This window comes from Abramis brama (genome assembly GCF_963993115.1).
Source record: "Abramis brama genome assembly, chromosome: 14".
NCBI lineage: Eukaryota > Metazoa > Chordata > Actinopteri > Cypriniformes > Leuciscidae > Abramis > Abramis brama.
Window position 1 is genome coordinate 24818575 of NC_139976.1, and position 21068 is coordinate 24839642.

Here is a 21068-nt window from a genome sequence, read left to right on the forward strand (position 1 = left end):
TACCCTTCGGGCTGGCCCTGTCGCCCCGCGTCTTCACGAAAGTCGCAGATGCGGCCATTGCTCCCATGTGCGAGCGTGGGGTTCGCATCCTCAACTACCTCGACGACTGGCTTATTCTGGCCCAGTCGAGAGATCAGTTGTGCGAACACAGGGACATGGTGCTCAGTCACCTCAGCCACCTAGGGCTTCGGGTCAACTGGGAAAAGAGCAAACTCATTCCCGGGCAGAGGATCTCTTTTCTCGGTATGGAGTTGGACTCGATCAACATGACAGCGTGCCTCACCGAGGCCGTGTCCAGTCAGTGTTGACCTGTGTGAGCACGCTCAGACGCAGAACAGCGGCACCACTGAAACTTTTTCAGAGGCTCCTGGGGCATATGGCATCTGCAGCCGTGGTTACGCCGCTCGGATTGCTTCATATGAGGCCGCTCCAACACTGGCTCCACGATCGAGTCCCGAGATGGGCGTGGCAGACCGGCTCGTGCCGGGTCCAAGTGACTCCGCACTGTCGCCAAACTCTCAGCTTGTGGTCGGACCCTTCGTTCCTGCGGGCAGGTGTTCCCCTGGAACAAGTGTCCAGGCACTCTGTGTTCTCCACGGATGCCTCTGCCACCGGCTGGGGGGCCACGTACAACGGGCATGCAGCTTCAGGTCTGTGGACGGGGCCTCAACTGCATTGGCACATCAACTGCATCGAGTTGTTAGCAGTACGTCTTGCACTGAGCCGCTTCAAAACGCTGCTACTAGGCAAGCACGTACTGGTCCGTACGGACAGCACTGCGACCGTTGCGTACATCAACCGCCAAGGTGGTCTACGCTCCCGCCGCATGTCACAACTCGCCCGCCATCTCCTCCTCTGGAGTCAGAAGCATCTGAGGTCGCTTCGTGCCGTTTACATTCCGGGCCTGCTCAACCGTGCAGCCGACGAGCTCTCACGGCAGCAGGTGCTACCGGGAGAATGGCGACTCCATCCCCAGGTGGTCCAGCTGATTTTCAGGCGCTTCGGGACCGCACAGGTAGATCTGTTTGCCACCCCGGACACGTCTCACTGCCAGTTGTTCTATTCCCTGACCGAGGGGACCCTCGGCACGGATGCTCTGGCACACAGCTGGCTCCAGGGCCTTCGCAAGTATGCGTTTCCCCCAGTGAGCCTTCTTGCACAGACCTTGTGCAAAGTCAGGGAGGACGAGGAGCAGGTCTTGTTAGTTGCGCCATATTGGCCCAACCGGACCTGGTTCCCGGAACTAGTGCTCCTCGCGACAGCCCCTCCCTGGCCCATCCCTCTGAGAGAGGACCTGCTCTCTCAGAGACGGGGCACTCTATGGCACCCGCGTCCAGACCTCTGGAAACTCCATGTCTGGTCCCTGGACGGGACGCGGAGGTTCTAGGTGACCTACCCCCTGCGGTAGTTGATACCATCACTTCCGCTAGAGCCCCCTCTACGAGGCGCCTCTATGCGTTGAAGTGGAACCTGTTCGTTGACTGGTGCTCCTCTCACAAGGAGAACCCCCAATCTTGCTCGATCAGAGCCGTGCTTTCCTTCCTGCAAGAAGGGCTGGAGCGAAGGCTGTCTCCCTCCACCCTTAAAGTGTATGTTGCCGCTATTGCCGCACATCACGATGCTGTTGATGGTAAGTCTTTGGGAAGGCACGACCTGATTGTCAGGTTCCTGAGGGGAGCGAGGAGACTGAATCCTCCTCGCCCACTCTCTATACCCTCTTGGGATTTGTCTCTGGTCCTTTCGGCACTTCAGAGACCACCCTTTGAGCCTCTGCAATCAGCTGAGTTAAAAATCTTGTCCTGTAAGACAGTTCCCCTGGTTGCATTGGCCTCTATCAAGAGGGTAGGGGACCTGCATGCATTTTCGGTCGACGAATCGTGCCTAGAATTCGGCCCGGATAACTCTCACGTGATCCTGAGACCCCGGCCCGGATACGTGCCCAAGGTTCCTACCACTCCCTTCCGGGACCAGGTAGTGAACCTGCAAGCGCTGCCTTCGGAGGAGGCAGACCCAGCCCTGGCTTTTCTCTGTCCCGTTCGCGCTCTGCGTCTGTACGTGGACTGAACGCAAAGCCTCAGGACCTCAGATCAGCCCTTCGTCTGTTACGGAGGCCAGCAGAAGGGGAAGGCTGTCTCCAAGCAGAGGATGGCCCACTGGATAGTAGATGCCATCGCCTTGGCTTACGAAGCCCAAGGCGTGCCCTGCCCGCCCGGGTTGAAAGCCCATTCCACTAGGGGTGTCGCTTCTTCCTGGGCGCTGGCACACGGCGCCTCGCTGTCAGACATCTGTAGAGCTGCGGGCTGGGCGACACCTAACACGTTCGCTAGGTTTTATAGCCTACGTGTTGAGCCGGTTTCTTCCTGTGTGCTCGCTTCATCTAGCCGGTAACACCGAAGTTCCCGCTCTAGTGTCGGCTTGCTGCGCCACTCCCTTCCTAGGAATGGATACGTGCGCTTTTTTGCTCCAGTCGAGTTCCCCAATTGGCGAACCCTGTGAGTTCCTCCGCACCCCTTCGGCAGTCGGACGTTGCGGAGCGTCCGACGCCAGGCCTAGTGCTCGTATGCTTGTGTAACTTGTGCTAGGCTGGTTCCATATGTGGTGATCCCTGCGGCGATCCCATATGTGTATTCTTCCACGACCAGCTCCCTGCGGACGTCCCGTCGCCACCGTTGCTGACCATCGCTGCATGGCCGTCACAAATCTCGGCTCCTCAGCGGAAAACAATGTGTTCGTGCGCCCGCTTCCTGTTTATACCCGCGCGGCGGGGCGGGGGCGCGTGACGAGATTCACGCACGCCAACGTACATTGGCTCGTTCTGTAGACACTCGAAGTTGATAGGGCTCCCTGAAGTGATCCCAATTACGTCGTCACGTCGACGTTACGTCTCCCGTTCCCTCCTTCAGGGAACGAGGGTTACATCAGTAACCGGGACGAATTTTTTTGTTTTGTAAGATAAAATCAGAGATTGATTTGGTAAATATGGATGATGCTCAAAGACTGAGATGGCTGTTCACATATGAAACATATAAATTAGCCAATTATCTTGAGAAAGCCTGGGAGAAGAGGAAAAAAGCTCTTTATCGAGATGATCTGTAGACGAGGATTTGTTTGTATATGCTGTGTGTGTGTGTATATGTGTATGTATATATTTGTATTCATGTATTTCTCCGAATGATTTGTATATGCGACCGGAAGATGTTTGCTAAATAAGTTTGTGGTGTCTTGTAATCCCATGTGGGATGGGCCAAATGTTTGGCATGACACAGAAATAAAATTTAACTAACTATATATGGTGTGTTTAAAACACTGGCTTATTTGGAGTTTGTTGTCAACCTTTGTTAGAAGTACAAGTATTTAACCAAGTATTGAATGATTATTGATACCATTGTTTTCGCTCGTTGTCAATTCAGTCTCCCCTGAATTGACCTTTACTTGGAATTTCTTTTTTTTTTTTTTGAGGTGAAGTAATCCTGTGTAATTTCTTTCACAGACTCATGTCAAATGCCTTAATGGCGATTTTCAATATGAGGAGTGGTGGCCAAATTGAAAAGAAGTCATTCAACGCTACACGAACGCTTTGTACGATGTAATTCAAGGTAATTTTGGCCTTATGACATTAAAAAAAAAAACTCTTGTTCCTTGTCTAATATTAATGTAATTTTTATTGTTAACTTTTATCTATTCAGGGGACATTCTTTAAAAGACCACCTGTCTTTATCAGAAATGTCCTTTTCACTTTTACAGTTACACACCTAGTGAATGGGTCTTTCTTAAGGGCTCAGTATTGAAGAGGGCAAATGCTGTTTTTTTTTTTTTTTTTTTTTCACTATTCGAACACATTTAATGCAGAACATCTTTTATTGGCATAAGATTATTATGCAGTAAAATAACATGGTTATTTCCCGACATTTAAAAAAAAAAAAAAAAGTACGTCATTTACCTTTTTTTTTTTTTTTAAACCATATTCTCTTTCCTCAGATGCTGTGATGAGGTGGAGCCCAAATGCTACAGACTCAGACATTGATGCAGCAGCGGAGGAACACCTGAAGAACGCTCCAGGAAGAGCTGGGGGTGGTGGATTTAAAAAATGAGCCATAAACAAAACAAAAACCATAAAGCCATAAACAGACTTCATAGACTCTAAAAACTTTTATTTATGGCTGTTTAACAGTAATGCAAGACTGTTAGTAACTGAAACTTAGTACTGCCACAGCTCTGACTTCTATTCATCAATGATGGCATATTATAGAAAGACTCTAAACATAGAATGTGTTGACTGTTCCTGTACTTTTGTTATATTCTGGTTTGATTAATGTCTGCTTAACCTTAATGTGAAACTGTTAGAGAAAATGCCATTACCACAGAATTTACCACATTGTACTATTTCTATTATCTTTTTTGAATAGTAGCTGTTTAACAACTGGAAGACATTTCAAATGTAATATTCACAATAAAATGTTGTGATAAATTATAGCACTCTTTTTTGCTTTTGTCCACAAATAATGTGTTGATGTACACGTGATTAAACGGTTTTATAGACGTTCAGGTCTGACTGGACCGATTTTGGACCTTTTTAGAACTTTTGTCAAGTTCAGATGTGTAAAAATAGCCTAAATGATTGCCTTTCACGATGTTACACAATATGGGTGTGATTATTTTATATGCAGGATTATATATACACATACATTTGGCAGCAACACATCTTATAAACATCCAGAAGAACTAAAAAAAATAAACCCATTTAAACGTCCAGGGCAGAAAAGACGTGGAATTCACGGCCAGACGACGTCAAAGACGTCGGTTCAATTTTCATTTTGGAACTATTTTTCAACCATGACGGGACGTGACGGACGTCTTTTCAATGGTCATTAAACGTCCAAATGTTTGCTGGGTAATCGATGTTAGTCGGCAGCATTTTTGTTTAGTATTAATTAATATTTAAATAAGCGTAGGCTACAGTAGGTTGTTATGATTAGCATAATTTTCTTTAATAAATAATGAAAACATTGAAATAGAAAAATGTCACATCAATGAGGCTTTACGTAAGCATAAGACGTCAAGCTCATGCTCATTAAACAAAATTCAGGCGATAGCTGTATGGTCAATGCTTCAACTTGTGTGTCACGGTGGTTCAAGCGCTCTGAGTTCGAATCTCAACTCTACTATCCTCTTTGTTTATAGTTTAATAGGATATTTGTCAAAAATAAAAACTTCTGAAATGTTCATTTATTGATTCGAAACACTTTTCGGAGCTTTGTTATAGGCCGGGAGCCAGATCCACTCCTCAGGATGTTTTTTTCTACCTTTTTTTCACTATTATTTCCTATTATCTTATACCTTGGGCCATCACAAGTTGATAACTAGGCCCCGTTTGGTCTCAGGGGCCAAAAAACACCCTTTTTGGGAAAAGCTTTACTGCAGCTACATAAATGGCCATATAACCCTAAAATTTTGCATGGTGTATCCTGACACATAGGGGAAACTAGCAGAAAAAGATTCTGGGGATTGCTGCCTTTTTGCTGTCAAATATCACCCTCAACATACCCCAAAAGACAAAAAATGTTTTGTCCGCCTGACAAATTGTCATCAAAAGTGATCATTTTCAAGCATTTTATTATATATATATATCACTGCCTCAAATGTACATGAAAAACTTTCCAAGTTTATAAGCTTCAATTTAAGTCCAAGATGACCTTTCTATCTAGAGGATTATAGCTGGTATAACCAAAGTTCTCCACTGTACCTCAAATCGGAGAAAACAGAACTGTCAAGCATTACCATTCCATATGGGTTCCATAAGTCCACAAAGTCCTCGCAACACAAGGAATAAAGATGACTCTAGTGTGCAGTCTGTTATCAAAAAACGAACTTTCAATAGAGTAAACGTTAGTAACCTTCTGTACAGGTAAACATTCTTTACAGCCAAATGGCGAAACTACAATACAGCTCAAACATAAAATAGAAAACAGTTATTTGGTTCTTAGATCTTTTTGCTGCTTATCCATGCTGTACTTCGACTACTGGTCATGTTAGTGTATTGTATTAGTGTAGAATATAAACTCTCAATCATCATTTTCCTCTTCCTCATCTTCATCTATATTCGTATGGATTTCATCAGTAAAATCATCTTCATCTGTTTCATCCTCTCCATGATGGTGACCTCAAATGAAAACATTTTCAATAAGACATCAACATCTAAACCTCTGTTAATTCTCAATAAAAAATTCTGTAGACGTGTGACAGTGTAATGATGTAATCCTGGAGGCAAGTTGAAGTGAACCCAAAAGCAACTTTAATTAACAAAACAAACATTAAACAAAGGCTGGAAACTGGAAACAAAGACAAAGACAAGAACCTGGAAAAACATGCAATACTAGACAAAGACACAGGGCAAACATGAGGGCTTAACCCTCTGGGGTCTGGGCTGTTTTTGGGGCCCTTGAGATGTTCTGACATGCCCTGACATTTGTGCTTTTTTCAGTTGCTTATAAACATATTAATGGCAAAGGTGTAAATTCACTCTATAAAGCACAAACAGGGCTACCATAATATGTGAGCCACGTGTATGTACATGTTTTCATTTTTGAGAGAATAATGTTTATGCATGGTTATTGAAAAAACTAAAAACTAAAATTTCTGAAATAAGGCCACAAAACACATAGTAAATATGTGTCAATAAGACTTTTGACTAATGGATGTCCTCGCCTAGAGTTTTTTCTTCAAAATTATGTGAAAATAGTCTTGCTTTATCGTTCACATAAAACCATACATTGATTTAAATTGATGTAAAACAGGTTTTGCTTGGAAAGCCAATATGCGAGGGGGCGTGAACGAGGAGTGGTTTACACCTTAGAATACAATGTCCCACCCACTCTGCATAATGAGCCATGCATTCAGGTGTGAAACTGACTGAGCCACAATGCAAGGACAAAAGATATATTTAGAAGACTTATATTGACCATTTAAGATTTTGCTTACATCTATCTTGTAAATATGTTTTGCTATTTTATTAAAATGGTTACAATTACAACAATAATTACAATTTCAACAATATTTCAAGTGTACTCTTTCTTTGTAAAAAATAATGATTATAGGCCTACATTTTATCTATGTATTCATTAGTTTGAATATAGTCAACATTGGAACAGCTAACATCTTAGTTGATGACTTTAATTTTGACTTTAGGAATTGCTAAACAAAAGCTTATTTGACGTGGCAGTATATTCTACAGTAAAAACTGTACCCAAATCTAGTCAACAAGATGTTGTCTTTCATATTTCGCCTGACTGTAACGTTGTTTTCATGAAATATTAGGGTTAATTGTTAATTTGCAGTTTAATACGTTGCTTATACAAATAGCCTACATTTTATTTCAACATATTTCAGTCGATTTTTACTCATCTCAGTATAGCAATACAGTTTGCTAAAACATCATCATTCATTCACACACGCGATTTAAATTTAATTTCTGGCAAAGATGAAGTTGACGATAGGCTATTGACTCGCGATCTTCGCAGTAGGCTAGTGAACGCAACGGAGAAATGCACATTTATTAGGCTACATAGTTTTTTGTTTTGGATGGTTTTGTTTAGAACCAGCTTTCTGTAAATATATTTCACATTTTTTAGACATGTGAGGCGAGTAGGCTACGGTCTGGTTCATGATGATCTCCAGTTCAAGCACCTTATGTTGTGATTGCTAGCCTATATTTACTTTAAATCCAGGAAATTTGTTAATGAAAAAATTATTAAAATTAAGATACAATTGATACAAAACGAAATTCGTTTTAAAGAAAGGATTTGTACTTTCTGTTTTTTGGTCTCTGTGAAAGTTTGAAAGTCTTTTAGTGCTTTTTTTAGAGCGCTCGCGTCCATAATGGAGAACTGTCACGTAATATTGTTTTTTCCTCATAAATGCTAACACGAAAAATAAAAGACAAAAGACTTTTAAGTAAAACTTACTCCGAAATTGTGTCCTCGGCGGAATTCGCTCTTCAAAATGCTGCCGTTCGTCGTCTGAGGCATTGATCGGGGGGCGTATGTGATGCATACTAGATCACCTAACTATTTACATGTGAATCGCGCCGGGGGGCGGGGCGGCCTCAGCTCATTTAGAGATAATGAGGCAGAAGGAAAAACGGTACCTCTCCTTGCTTTCAAACGGATTACATGAGTTGAAAACATTTGTTTTTTATATAAATTACTATTTAATTACTAAATTACTAAATTATTTAAAAGAAGAGATTTCAAGCTTCATAGAGACATATCTCACGTGCCTGTGTGAGAAGTATTCGCTGAGTTATGATTCATTTTCGGACGCGTTTCAGAATGGACTACACTGGCAGAGAGAAGGCAGAACTCGCCTCGTGTTTATTTTTCTTTATTTGGCAAAAAGCACAACAGTTTGTTTTTATTGTGAGTATACACAAAAACAATACACATTTAACAGGATCGATTGATGTATAACACAAGCATATAAAATAAAAATTAATATTAGAATTTTGATTACTTTTTGCACTGATAAGGAAAAAAGCGATCAGATCACGCCGGCGTGATTGCCGACCTCTAAGGGTTAAATACACAAGACTAATGGCAAGACAAGGGACACCTGTGAATAATAATCAGATGATTAACCAATGACAAGACACATGGCAGGATCACATGACAAACAGGGAATCACATGACAAGACAAGAACCAGGAACAAGAAACAAAACCCAGAACATGACAGACAGAAAATAAAGTCAGTCTGGTTAGTAATATAGTAATATTTATATTCTACACTAATACAATACACTAACATGACCAGTCGTCGAAGTACAGCATGGATAAGCAGCAAAAAGATCTAAGAACCAAATAAATGTTTTCTATTTTACATTTGAGCTGTATTTTAGTTCCCTTATCGGTCGTTCACTCTCTACGTACGTCGTGACCGACTGATATGAATCTTGCTAGAGAGGCCAATCTACTTCAAGTGAAACTAAAACGAGCTAATACACATTGGCATGCAATCATTTGCATTAGCTGTTCAGCCCCGCAGGGCGGGTATATAATGAGTAGCGGGTGCGATTGCATTTCAGCTTTTTGCTTCGGAGCCAAGCACTTCGATGTGTTCTACATATCTTCAAGGAGATTGTGAAACTGAGCGAGCTTCTTCTTCGGACCTCTCCACACTGGTGCGGGTGACACAGCACAGCAGCGCGAGCGGTCTTTTTTCTCTCTCTTTCTTTTATTTTTGTTTTTGTTTTGACTTGAGCAAACAAAAGCTGTTCTCACAGCTGGTAAGGTGCGCTTGAGAGCACTCAAAGGCCGTTTTCACGGCTGGTAAGACCAGCGAGGAGAGAGAGCGCACAGACAGTTGCACATTCCTGTCTGTGTTCGCAGTGACCGCTGCCCTACGTGCTTCAGCACTAATGAGAGCAGTCCCTAAAAGAGCTTACACAGATAGAACTCGTCTTCATAAAGATGACATTCTATCTGTGTGTTTCTGTGAATGCAGTTGTTACCTGGGATCGCGGGATTGCACCTTTTACTGTCAGAAACCGTTCCGATGGCTCCTCCTCCCTCACAACTTTTGATTGCGCGGCGGCTAAGGGATACACGCGTATCCCGCCAGTGGAGCGGGCCGTTGCTATGCAGCTGTGCCCTAACTCCACTTGGCGCGGAGAACCGTGTCTCCATTCCCGGGCCTGTAAGTACTCGTCAGACCTAACCGGCAAGGCTTACGTATGGGGAAGCCTCTGCCGTGCACAACATTTGCGTTCGAGGGTCGAGCATATCAGAACAAGGTCCTGCCCTTCGGGTTGTCCCTGTCTCCCTGTGTCTTCACGAAAGTCACGGAGGGGGCCCTTGTTCCCATGAGAGAACAGGGCATGCGAATACTCAACTTTTTCGACGACTGGCTCATATTAGCACACTCTCGAGATCAGTTATGCGAACACAGGGACCTCGCGCTCAGGCACCTCAGCCAGTTGGGTCTTCCGGTCAACTGGGAGAAGAGCAAACTCGCCCCCATGCAGAGGATCTCTTTTCTCGGTATGGAGTTGGATTCGGTCGCACAGACAGCGCGCCTCACAGAGCAACGCGCTCAGTCGGTGCTGAACTGCTTGAACACCTTCAAAGGCAGGACGGCGGTCCCACTGAAATTCTTTCAGAGGCTCCTGGGGCATATGGCAGCGGCAGCAACGGTAACTCCGCTTGGACTGCTCCATATGAGACCGCTTCAGCACTGGCTTCATGGCCGAGTCCATCACGTCATCACGGCACTCACCGGGTGACAATCACAACGGCGTGCCGCCAGACCTTCAGCCCATGGTCAGACCCCTCGTTCCTGCGGGCAGGAGTCCCCTTGGAACAGGTGTCCAGGCATGCTGTGGTGTTCACAGACACCTCTGCCACCGGCTGGGGTGCCACGTACAACGGGCATGCAGTGTCAGGGGTGTGGACGGGCCCTCAACTGCATTGGCACATCAACTGCCTCGAGTTGCTAGCAGTACGTCTTGCTCTGAGCCGCTTAAAGAGGCCGCTACAGGGCAGAGACATGCTGGTCCGTACGGACAACACTGCAACCATTGCGTACATCAACCAACAAGGTGGTCTACGCTCCCGTCGCATGTCGCAACTCGCCCGCCATCTTCTCCTCTGGAGTCAGAAGCATCTGAGGTCATTTCGAGCCATGTATGTCCCCGGTGTGCTCAACCGTGTGGCCGACGAGCTATCGTGAGCTGTGCTCCCGGGAGAATGGCGGCTCCACCCCCAGGCAGTTCAGCTGATCTGGAGAGAGTTCGGGGAGGCTCAGGTAGACCTGTTTGCCTCCTCAGAGACCTCCCACTGCCAGCTGTTTTACTCCCTGACTGAGGGAACACTCGGCACGGATGCACTGGCACACATCTGGCCCCGGGGCCTCCGCAAATATGCGTTCCCCCCAGTGAGCCTACTTGCACAGACCCTGTGCAAAGTCAAGGAGGACGAGGAGCAGGTCCTTCTGGTGGCCCCCTATTGGCCCACCCAGACCTGGTTCCCAGAACTCATGCTCCTTGTGACAGTCCCTCCCTGGCCCATTCCTCTGAGGAAGGACCTTCTGACTCAGAGACGGGGCACCCTATGGCACCCGCGTCCGGACCTCTGGAAACTCCATCTCTGGTTCTAGGTGACTTACCCCCAGAGGTACTTAACACCATCACTTCTGCACGGGCGCCGTCCACGAGACGTGTGCCTTGAAGTGGAACCTGTTCGTCGAGTGGTTTTCTTCTCGCCGAGAGGACCCCCGAAGATGTTCGATAGGGTCCGTGCTTTCCTTCTTGCAGCAAGGGTTGGAGCGAAGGCTGTCTCCCTCCACCCTCAAAGTACATGCTGCCGCTATGTCAGATTATCATGACCACATAGATGGCAAATCAGTTGGAAAGCACGACCTGGTCGTCAGTTTCCTTATGGGGGCGAGACGGTTAAACCCTCCTCCTCCCCCCTCCATACACTCTTGGGACCTTTCCCTGGTGCTTCAAGCTCTTCAGGATGCTCCCTTTGAGCCTTTGCAGTCAGCAGACTTAAAGCTTCTCTCTTCGAAGACTTTGCTGCTGATTGCACTGGCCTTTATCAAGAGGGTAGGGGGCCTGCAAGCATTTTCGGTCGACGAATCGTGCCTAGAGTTCGGGCCGGGTGACAACCATGTTGTACTGAGAACCCGGCCTGGCTATGTGCCCAAGGTTCCTACCACTCCCTTCAGAGATCAGGTGTTAGGCTGGGTTCCATATGTGTGACCCTACGGGGATTCCATATGTGTATACTTCCACGGCTGCTCCTAATCGAAGCCCCGTGTCTTTCCCTTGGGCTAAGTTACCCAATATTCATATGCAGTACAACCTTCGGGCTAGTCCATATGTTTTTTTCCACATAACTCCCTCGAAGAAAGTGGCTTCCGCAGCGTTCCCCTTCCAAAGAAAGGGCACGCTTTCCCAGTGTTATGCAATAATCTCACTGTATGGGTTATCACGGAACAACAGTGACAGATACGCTCTGTGTAAGCCCTTTCCTATCGTCTGTGGGGGCCTGTGTATGGCTGTGAATAACAGATGGGCAACAAACTTTACGCTGAGGGAAACCGACTGCTCAAAACATTATGAAATCATGGTGGTTTCCTTTCGACCACATTATCTCCCTCGAGAATTTACTCAAATAACAGTGATACTGGTGTACGTCCCGGGACCTGATTTTATATTAGCTGCTGAATGCATTGCAGACATTTTTAATAATATTGTAAACAGAGTTGGAGATCAGCCGGTGTTTTTGCTCAGAGATTTCAATCGATGTGACATTGCTACACACCTGCCGCATCTGGAGCAATATGTCACGTGTGTTACTAGGCTGGAAAAAACATTGGACTTGTGCTATGGAAATATACCAAGCGCTTACATCTCCAAGGCACGCCCGCCTCTTGGTCGTTCCGATCATAATGCTGCTCTGCTTCTACCTCGATATAAGCAAAAATTAAAAACTGAGAAAGTGCAAACTAGGACTGTCCAGGTATGGGACTTTGAATCCACTGAAAAACTAAGAGGATGCTTTGAAGTAACAGATTGGTATGTATTTGTTAAGGATTGTGGAAATGATGTAGATATGCTTAATGCTTTCATATCTGGGTACGTAGATTTCTGTGTTGACAGTGTCATTCCTGTAAAAAATGTGAGGTGTTACCCTAACAATAAGCCTTGGGTTACAAAGGATCTGAAACATTTTTTAAATCTTAAAAAATAGCTTTTTTAAATGGAGACAGATATGGTTTTAACAAATTACAGAAAGATTTGAAGCTAAAAATTAAGCAGGCCAAACAGCAATATAAACGCAAGGTACAGGAAAAGTTTACAATGGGGAATGCACGGATGGCCTGGCAGGGCCTAAATACTATGATGGGAAGAAATCAGAAGCAACACAATATCCAATGCCCTGACTCTGTCAGCTTTGCTACTGAACTGAATCAGTTTTATGCCCGTTTTAATAATAACTATTTAGATGAGCACTGGATTCCTACAGAGCACTCTGACTTTCTCCCCATAAGAATTGAGGAACAAAATGTGGAAAGGTTTTAATGAAAGTCAAACCCCAAAAGGCATCAGGGCCGGATGGAATAAAGGGCAAGGTACTGAGGGAATGTGCATCTCAGCTGAAGGGTGTGTTGACACAACTTTTTCAGCTGTCTCTTGATTTTAATGTTGTACCACAGGCATGGAAGGAAAGCACCATCATCCCGTTACCGAAAAAAGCTCATGCTAAGGCGATTGAGGACTACAGACCAGTAGCTTTGACATCAGTGCTCTGCAAGTGCATGGAGAGAGTAGTTTGTCAGCAACTCTCCCAGGCAATGACCGATAAACTTGACCCTCTACAATTTGCTTATAGGTCTGGGCGCGGAGTTGAAGATGCCACCCTCACTTTGCTGGATAGGGCAGTAAAGCATTTGGACATGGCAAACTCGTACATTAGGATTTTATTTATGGACTTTTCATCTGCTTTTAATACAGTGAACATAAATACACTTCTGAGGCGTTTAGAGGAGCTTCATGTGCATCAAACCTTTATTTTATGGATTAACAATTTTTTACGGGACCGTCCCCAACACGTGATAGTAAATGGTAAAAAGTCAGAGAATGTAGTTTTAAAATCTGGTCTACCACAGGGATGTGTTTTATCCCTGATTCTTTTTTCTATCTATACAAATGAGATAACCTGTAATAATGAGAATTTGATGCTGATAAAATATGCAGATGACATGGCACTGGTGGGATGTATGAGAGATACTCAATCACTGGACATTTATTTGGATTTTGTCAACTTTATCATAGCCTGGACAAAGGAGAGTTCTCTCCAGCTTAATATTGACAAAACCAAAGAAATGTGTTCCGGGGTAATTAATGCACGCACACTTTTTAAACCCTTGATAATTAATGGAGAGGAAGTTGAGCAGGTGGGATCTTTTAAAAATCTGGGTACAGAGATTGACTCCCAGTTTAAATTTGACAAGCACTCAGAAAGTGTCTTTAAGAAGGCATATCAACGTCTAGGCTTATTGAGGAAATTGAGGAGCTTTAATGTTGAAAAAGATATTCTGATTGTGGTGTATAAATCCCTTATCGAATCTGTGTTTACTTTCAACATTGTATCCTGGTATAACTCTCTTTCTGTTAAATGCAAAAATAGACTTCTAAGGATTATAAATATAGCTGGTAAAATTATTGGTGAGAAACAAGTAACCCTGTCTGATCTTTACATTGTGGCAGTAAAAAGGAAAGCATCTGCTATTGTGACAGACTCTGCCCATCCTCTGCATAGCTCATTTGATTTACTTCCGTCTGGTAGACGATATAAAGTACCTTTGGCGAAAAAGGCCAAATGTAAGAAGACTTTTATCCCGACGGCCGTTGTTATTTTAAATAGAAAATAGGGGAGGGGTTTATCTTAAATTGTGTGGTTGTCTGTTGTATTGTATTGTTGTTAGCTGTGTATTGTTAGCTGTATATTGTTTGTTGAGCCTCTTGTCTAAAGACAATTTTCTACCCCTGTGGGGAAAGACAATAAAGTTTTTTTTTTTTTTTTTAGATTGGCCTCTCTGGTGAGATTCCTATCAGTCGGTCACGACGTACGTCTCCGTTCCCTCCCTCAGGGAATGAGGGTTACCATATGTAACCGAGACGTTTCGCCATTTGGCTGTAAAGAATGTTTACCTGTACAGAAGGTTACTAACGTTTACTCTATTGAAGGTTGGCTTTTTGATAACAGACTGCACACTAGGGTCATCTTTATTCCTTGTGTTGCGAGGACTTTGTGGACTTTAATAAATCTCACATTTGGTTAATTGATTTTGTGTGAATGTACCCTATGTTGCACCCTGACCCCAGTCCACCTAGGGCAGGGCTATTCAATTCAATCATCTCCATCTGGCCCAAAGGCACCCCAACCTCCCTCCGCCTCTTTTCCTGGCGGTGTGGCTACATTTGGTTAGATATGCGAGTGGCTGTAGTGGCGTGTGCAGCTGTACGTCTATACGCACTGTGCGTACCATGAGCGCTCCGACTAACCTGAGAAACGTTTTCAGTCCGAATATTTCAGCAGTTATTATGTGTGTCCCGTATTTCTGTCGACTGAATCAGCGATACCAATCATTTGTGAATGGTGCGAATCTTTTGTTCGATCTTTGGTTCAGTTATTTCCTTTCCATGAATTGGCCAAATGCGCTTGCATAATGGTCTGAAACGATTCAGATTCGTTCGGACCGCTCTGTCACTGAATCATCTGAAGCTGTTTCTCGGTCAGTAACAACAAATATAGAACAAATAGCACTGTTTTCAGTTTAGTTTCAGTTCAACTTGCAGTTTAGTTTACTTTGAACTGCGCAGCACCGCCCAGTGGATAACGGAACACAAGCTTAAAGGAGTTGCGTTTACTCCCGGTTCTGGACACTATTATTAAACAGCATTGCGACATCCAGTGAGAAGTTGTTCAATTCGACACACCTCTGTTACAGACCACAAATCACTCGATGATTTAACTAGTTTTAAATAAGATGAACACGATTGATGAGGTAAACAGCAGAAACATTGTGCCATGAACGAAGTTAGAAGACTTTAAATCCCCTAATCACCAGCTTTACAAACATTGAATGTACTGTAGTAATTTACTATGGTTTGGGCAGAAATGTGGAATATTTATACGGAATACTATCTTATAGTCATTTATATTGCAGTAGATTAATTAGGTGGGTAGAGGAATATACAATTCATTTTGTGTATAGTTTTTACCTGTGTTTAGGCATTTTGTTATACAGTGGTAGTGAGTGAGTAGCCATAATAAAAAAGCCTATAATAATTATAAATAAAATAATTCTTACCAATAGCTATGATCTTGTATAATTCATATTTTTGTACATAGCTGTCAATAAGTTATTTATTAAAGACTCATAAATCTGCATACTGTTGGGTACCACATTTCCAAGTAAATACAATACTTTTTTAGGTTTACTTTAGCTTATTTATTGATACCGTTACGTTTCAATAAGTAACAAATAATGTTTCAGTAAATAAGAATAACAAGTAAATAAGTAAATAATCCTCAACATTCTGATTTAATAATACAGGCCTCGAATTAAGCTAATTTTCGTGCACTTTTCATGCAATTCACTTCATATAGTATAGCAGTACATAAGTCAAGTCTCAACTCTTATTTAAGACATTGTTCATATGCAAAAAAATATGCTTAATCCAATATGGAATGGTAATGCTTGAAAGTTCTGTTTTCTCCGATTTGAGGTACAGTGGAGAACTTTGGTTATACCAGCTATAATCCTCTAGATAGAAAGGTCATCTTGGACTTAAATTGAAGCTTACCACTAGCACACCACTACCACTAGAACACAAATTTACTAGAAAGCCCAGAAGAAGGAGAGAGAAGCGGTCTTCATTCGTCTCATTCCTCAATAGAATAGTAAAAATAATCAGCGTCACTGCACCTAATTTATTTTCACTGACTGCGATAGGCCTATGATGGTCTTTTGGTGTATTTTTTGTTTGTTTGTTATTGCACTGCTCCCCGAGGAATAGGCTTCTATTGCCCACCAATGTCTACACAATATGAAACACAGGCTATATTGCTGTAGTCTCTATTTTTAACTTTTGATTCTATTTTTCTCTTCTAAAAGTTTGTTCTATTTGGTTTAAAATTTACTATTACACATTTAATTTTTGCTTTCGTTAAATTTAACCAATTATGTTGTAGCCTAATTGTTATGAAACGGCTCCGAGACTCGAAGGTGAAGATCCAAATGCAGTTTATTCACAGAGTAGTCGTACAGGCAGGGTCATCAACAGCAAACAGATCAAAGGAGGAAACACAGAGAATATCCAAATAACAGGCAGAGGTCAGGGCAGGCAGCAATAATCAGAGTCCAATAAACAATCCGAGTCAGGCCAGGCGGAGAAACGATCAGGAAACGGTGAAACAGTCCAAGGTCAGCAAAACAAGACTCAAACACGGGTAAATAATGCTCAGAAATGTAATAACAGTAAAACAAGACTTCGCAGTGAGGGTGAGAATGTGTGAGACATAAATAGTCCATAGAATGAGGATCAGGTGTGACTGTAATCAGGAACAGTGCAGGTGAATAATGCAGTGCAGGTGTATGAAGTAATCAGTCCAGGTAGATGCAGGATGGGAAATGTAGTTTATGAGGAAGTGATCCTAGTCTATTGTGGAGCGCCCTCTGGTGGCTCTCGAGGGCACTCCAGCTGGTTATCGTTACACTAATAAGCATAGACTATTGTATTATTATTATTATTTTTGTTCTAAAAGTTTGTTTTGTCTATTTTGTTTTGTTTGTTTATTTTTATATATATTTAATCAGTCTCATTCTTGTTGAAATAATGAAAAAAGTTTTTTTTTTACAATACGTTGTGTGTGTATGTTTTTTTTTTAAATAAACAGAGCAAAGGCAGTCATGTAAGTATCCTATGCCTGTTGACTTTCCCAGATGTGGCAGATTAGATTTGTTAAGGGGAATAGCTAGTCTGACAATAATGGCAAGAAGGCTTTTGCACTTAGCAAACACAGCAAAATGTGGAGACCATAACTATGCATTTAGGTGAGTGGACAGAGGCAAATAATGAATGAACACAAAAAGAATGGTTGGAAATAATGTTTTATCTTATCATTTAACCCATTGTACTGTATAAATTGACTGAGGTATGTTCACTGTCGTGTAAGCCACTATAAAAATAATTATAATAAGTAAATTTGTGTGGTACAAGGTTTATGCAAACAACAAATAAAGGCCTACATAAACTTTTGACATCATCTTATAGCAGGAAATCATGTTTTTTTATTGTACGGAGCAACGAAGGATATAGATTCTTAAATTATGGGCTATGAAAAACATTTCTTAATATGTCATACATCATTTGAAAGATATTTCTAATCTATAAATTGCAACAAACTTGTAATTAACACTTAAATTTAAATTTTTTAGTTATTCTTAGACATTTGAAATAGTAGTTTTAGCCATTAATTCTCAGGAATATGTTGTATTTCACATTGTTGTGAAATTCTATAGAGGTATAGAGGGTTAACTGAAATTATAAGATTTAAAATGTTGTCCTCCTCCTGGCCTGCAGGCAACTTCTGATGACAGTAAGGCAGGCCCTAGTCAGTCAAGTGAGGATCTGCAGGAGGGCAGCCACAGTAGAAAAAGACAGCATGAGGAAGGAGAGACAGTAGAATTACAGACAGAAGAAGCAGGGACAGAACAACAAGGAGGGACAGGAGGCAACACAGAGGGAGAGGATGTTGACATGATAATGACATATACAAAGCCAAATCAACCTGACCCTAAAGTTTTGCAAAAACAAGTGATGAAAGACCGGACACTGACATTCCAAAAATCATGGTATGAGAAGTATCCTTGGCTGCATGTTAGTATGGGTACAGATGGTGTTCTGTGTTTTCATTGCTCTAAGTACTTCAAGACAGGGAAACCAGCACAAGCCAAGAGTATAGACCCAGCTTTTGTCAGTACTCGATTTAAACACTGGAAAAAAGCACTTGAAAAAATTTCCATGCATGAGAAATCAGAGGGTCACAACATTGCTGTTACAACTGCTGCCTATGAAAACAGGCCAGTTACTACACAGTTGAGCAGTGGAGTCAGTACACAGCAGGCAGAAAACAGAGCTAGCCTGTTAAAAATAATAGGGGGTGAGATGTTTCTGGCGAGGCAGGGATTGGCCTTTAGGGGGCATGAACATCATCAAGGTAACCTTGACCAGCTTTTAAAATACAAAGCTGAAGATGATCAATCATTCACTAGGTGGTTATCTGCAAAGAGGGGGGTGCACACATCTTGGGATTGTCAAAATGAGCGTATAAATTTGATGAGTTCATCGATTATCAGGACAATTGCAGATGAGATCCGGTCCCTTCCAGTGTTGCAGTATTTGATAATTATGGATGGGACAAGGGATATCTCTGGTGTTGAGCAGGAGGCGCTGTGCCTACGTTATGTTGACACTGATTTGCTGGTGCACTAAGACTTTATAGGGTTGTATGAAACAACTTCTACAACAGGTGAAAACCTTGCCAGAATCATTTTGGACGTTCTGTTGAGACTGAATTTGCCAATATCTGGCCTCAGAGGTCAAGCATATGATGGGGCTTCAAATATGTCTGGAAAGTACTCAGGTGCCCAGGCTGTTATTCAGCGAGCACAGCCACTAGCGCCATACATTGTGGAAAACACTGTGTTAATTTAATTACACAACAGGCTTGCTCAGCCTCTAGTGTCGTGCGAAATGCACTTGACTGGATACATGAACTTGGCACATTTTTTGGGCAGTCTGGTAAGCTGAAAAACAAGTTTAAAGCCATTGTTGCAGCTGAAGGGGAAGGGCCAGCCCTGTCCATCAGGCCTTTATGTCCCACTAGGTGGACTGTACGCTCACCTGCTATCCGTGCAGTTCTCAGCCAATATGGGATGGTACTAAATGCACTGGATGAGATGGCTGCAAGTAATTCTGGATCTGCAAGCCGGGCAGAGGGCTTACGTGTTGGACTGCAACAGGGTAATGTTGTACTGGGACTTCTGCTTGCTTTAGATGTGATCAGTGAACTAGAGGTTCTAAATGCATCTCTCCAGAAAAACACTCAGACAGTGGAGGGCATGCTCTCTGCAGTCTCTCTTGTCCAAGAAAGCTTGAAATCCATAAGAAACACTGAACACTTTGAGGCAGTCTTTAAGGAGGCAGGAGACATGTGTGACAATCTGTCTCTAGAGACCATTGTTCCACCACGCACACATAGGCCCCCTAAAAGATATTATGGGCAGGCTCCTGCATACACACCTGGATCAGCTGTGGATTTTTACAGAGTAGAGTTCTACCGTGTCCTTGACACAGTAGATGCACAAACTACTGAGAAGTTTATGCAACCAGGCATTCAAACTTTAAAAGAACTGGAAAACTCACTCCTGACTCCCATTACAAATAATGCAGCAGTTTGGAAATATCCTGAACTGAACGAGGAAGACTTGAAAGTCCAATTAGCCATGTTTAAAAACAAGTACAAGGTCAGCACAACTGCAGATACTGTGCATGTTTTGAGAGAAATGCCCCCTGAAGTCAGGGGCCTATTTGATCAGGTAGAGACATTAGTAAGATTGTTGATGGTGGTGCCCATATCATCTGCTGAGGCAGAGCGCAGTTTTAGTGGGTTACGCAGGTTGAAAACTTGGTTGCGATCAACCATGACACAAAAAAGACTCAATGGCATTGCTGTGTGCCATATTCACCAAGAGAGGCTTGACAGACTGGACAGACAAGAAATTGCCCAGCAGTATGTTCAGGGTAATGAAAGGAGGAGAGATGTTTTTGGGTCCTTCATTGAGTAAATTTGTTTGGCTGCACTAGATGGAATTTCTCATACTCCGTATACTTACTTATTTTTATTTATGTAAATATGTTGTTGTTATTTTATTTTATTATTATTATTATTATTATTTTGCACATAGGTTCTTTGCTTTTTTGTTCATAATGATAGACTTTGTATGCTGAGATAAGCAAATGTTTAAATAAAACATACTTTGCTGAAGACATGAAGTTTTGGTGGGTGATTGGCATACTAGTCAAATAACAGTCTGATCATGCATTGCTAGTGGTGATCAGGTAGGCCTTTGTTTACCTTTGTTCATTGTTGTTTATCCATGATTTCAAATAAGAATCCCCCAATGGCTTTTTAGTGCAAATCATTAGCCTAAATTACGCAAAGTAACTACTTGAGCACTAGTTAAAGCCCAAATTACGCAAAATAACGAATTGAGTTTAAATCATTTGCTGACAGCTTGGTCCCCCCCAGTTAAAAAATCCTATCTGCGCCCCTGCACGATCTGAGTGGAAATCTGTAATGTCTAAATTCCCTGATGTGGGCAAAAGACAAATATAAAATGTGGTTGTTTGAAAATACATGTCAATTCTGGCAAATGTATTAAGTTGGGCTAGAGTCAAAAGAAAGTAAAATGAAACTATGATAAAAGTTGATGAGAG

At 42.8% G+C, this 21068-nt stretch overlaps 1 protein-coding gene across 2 annotated transcripts in view; it reads right to left on the minus strand.

Annotated features, from left to right (window-relative positions):
- The window catches only part of plxdc1 (plexin domain containing 1), a 935956-nt gene that overhangs the window by 28150 nt on the left and 886738 nt on the right, over nucleotides 1-21068 (minus strand). The gene's annotated exons all lie outside the window — the stretch shown is intronic.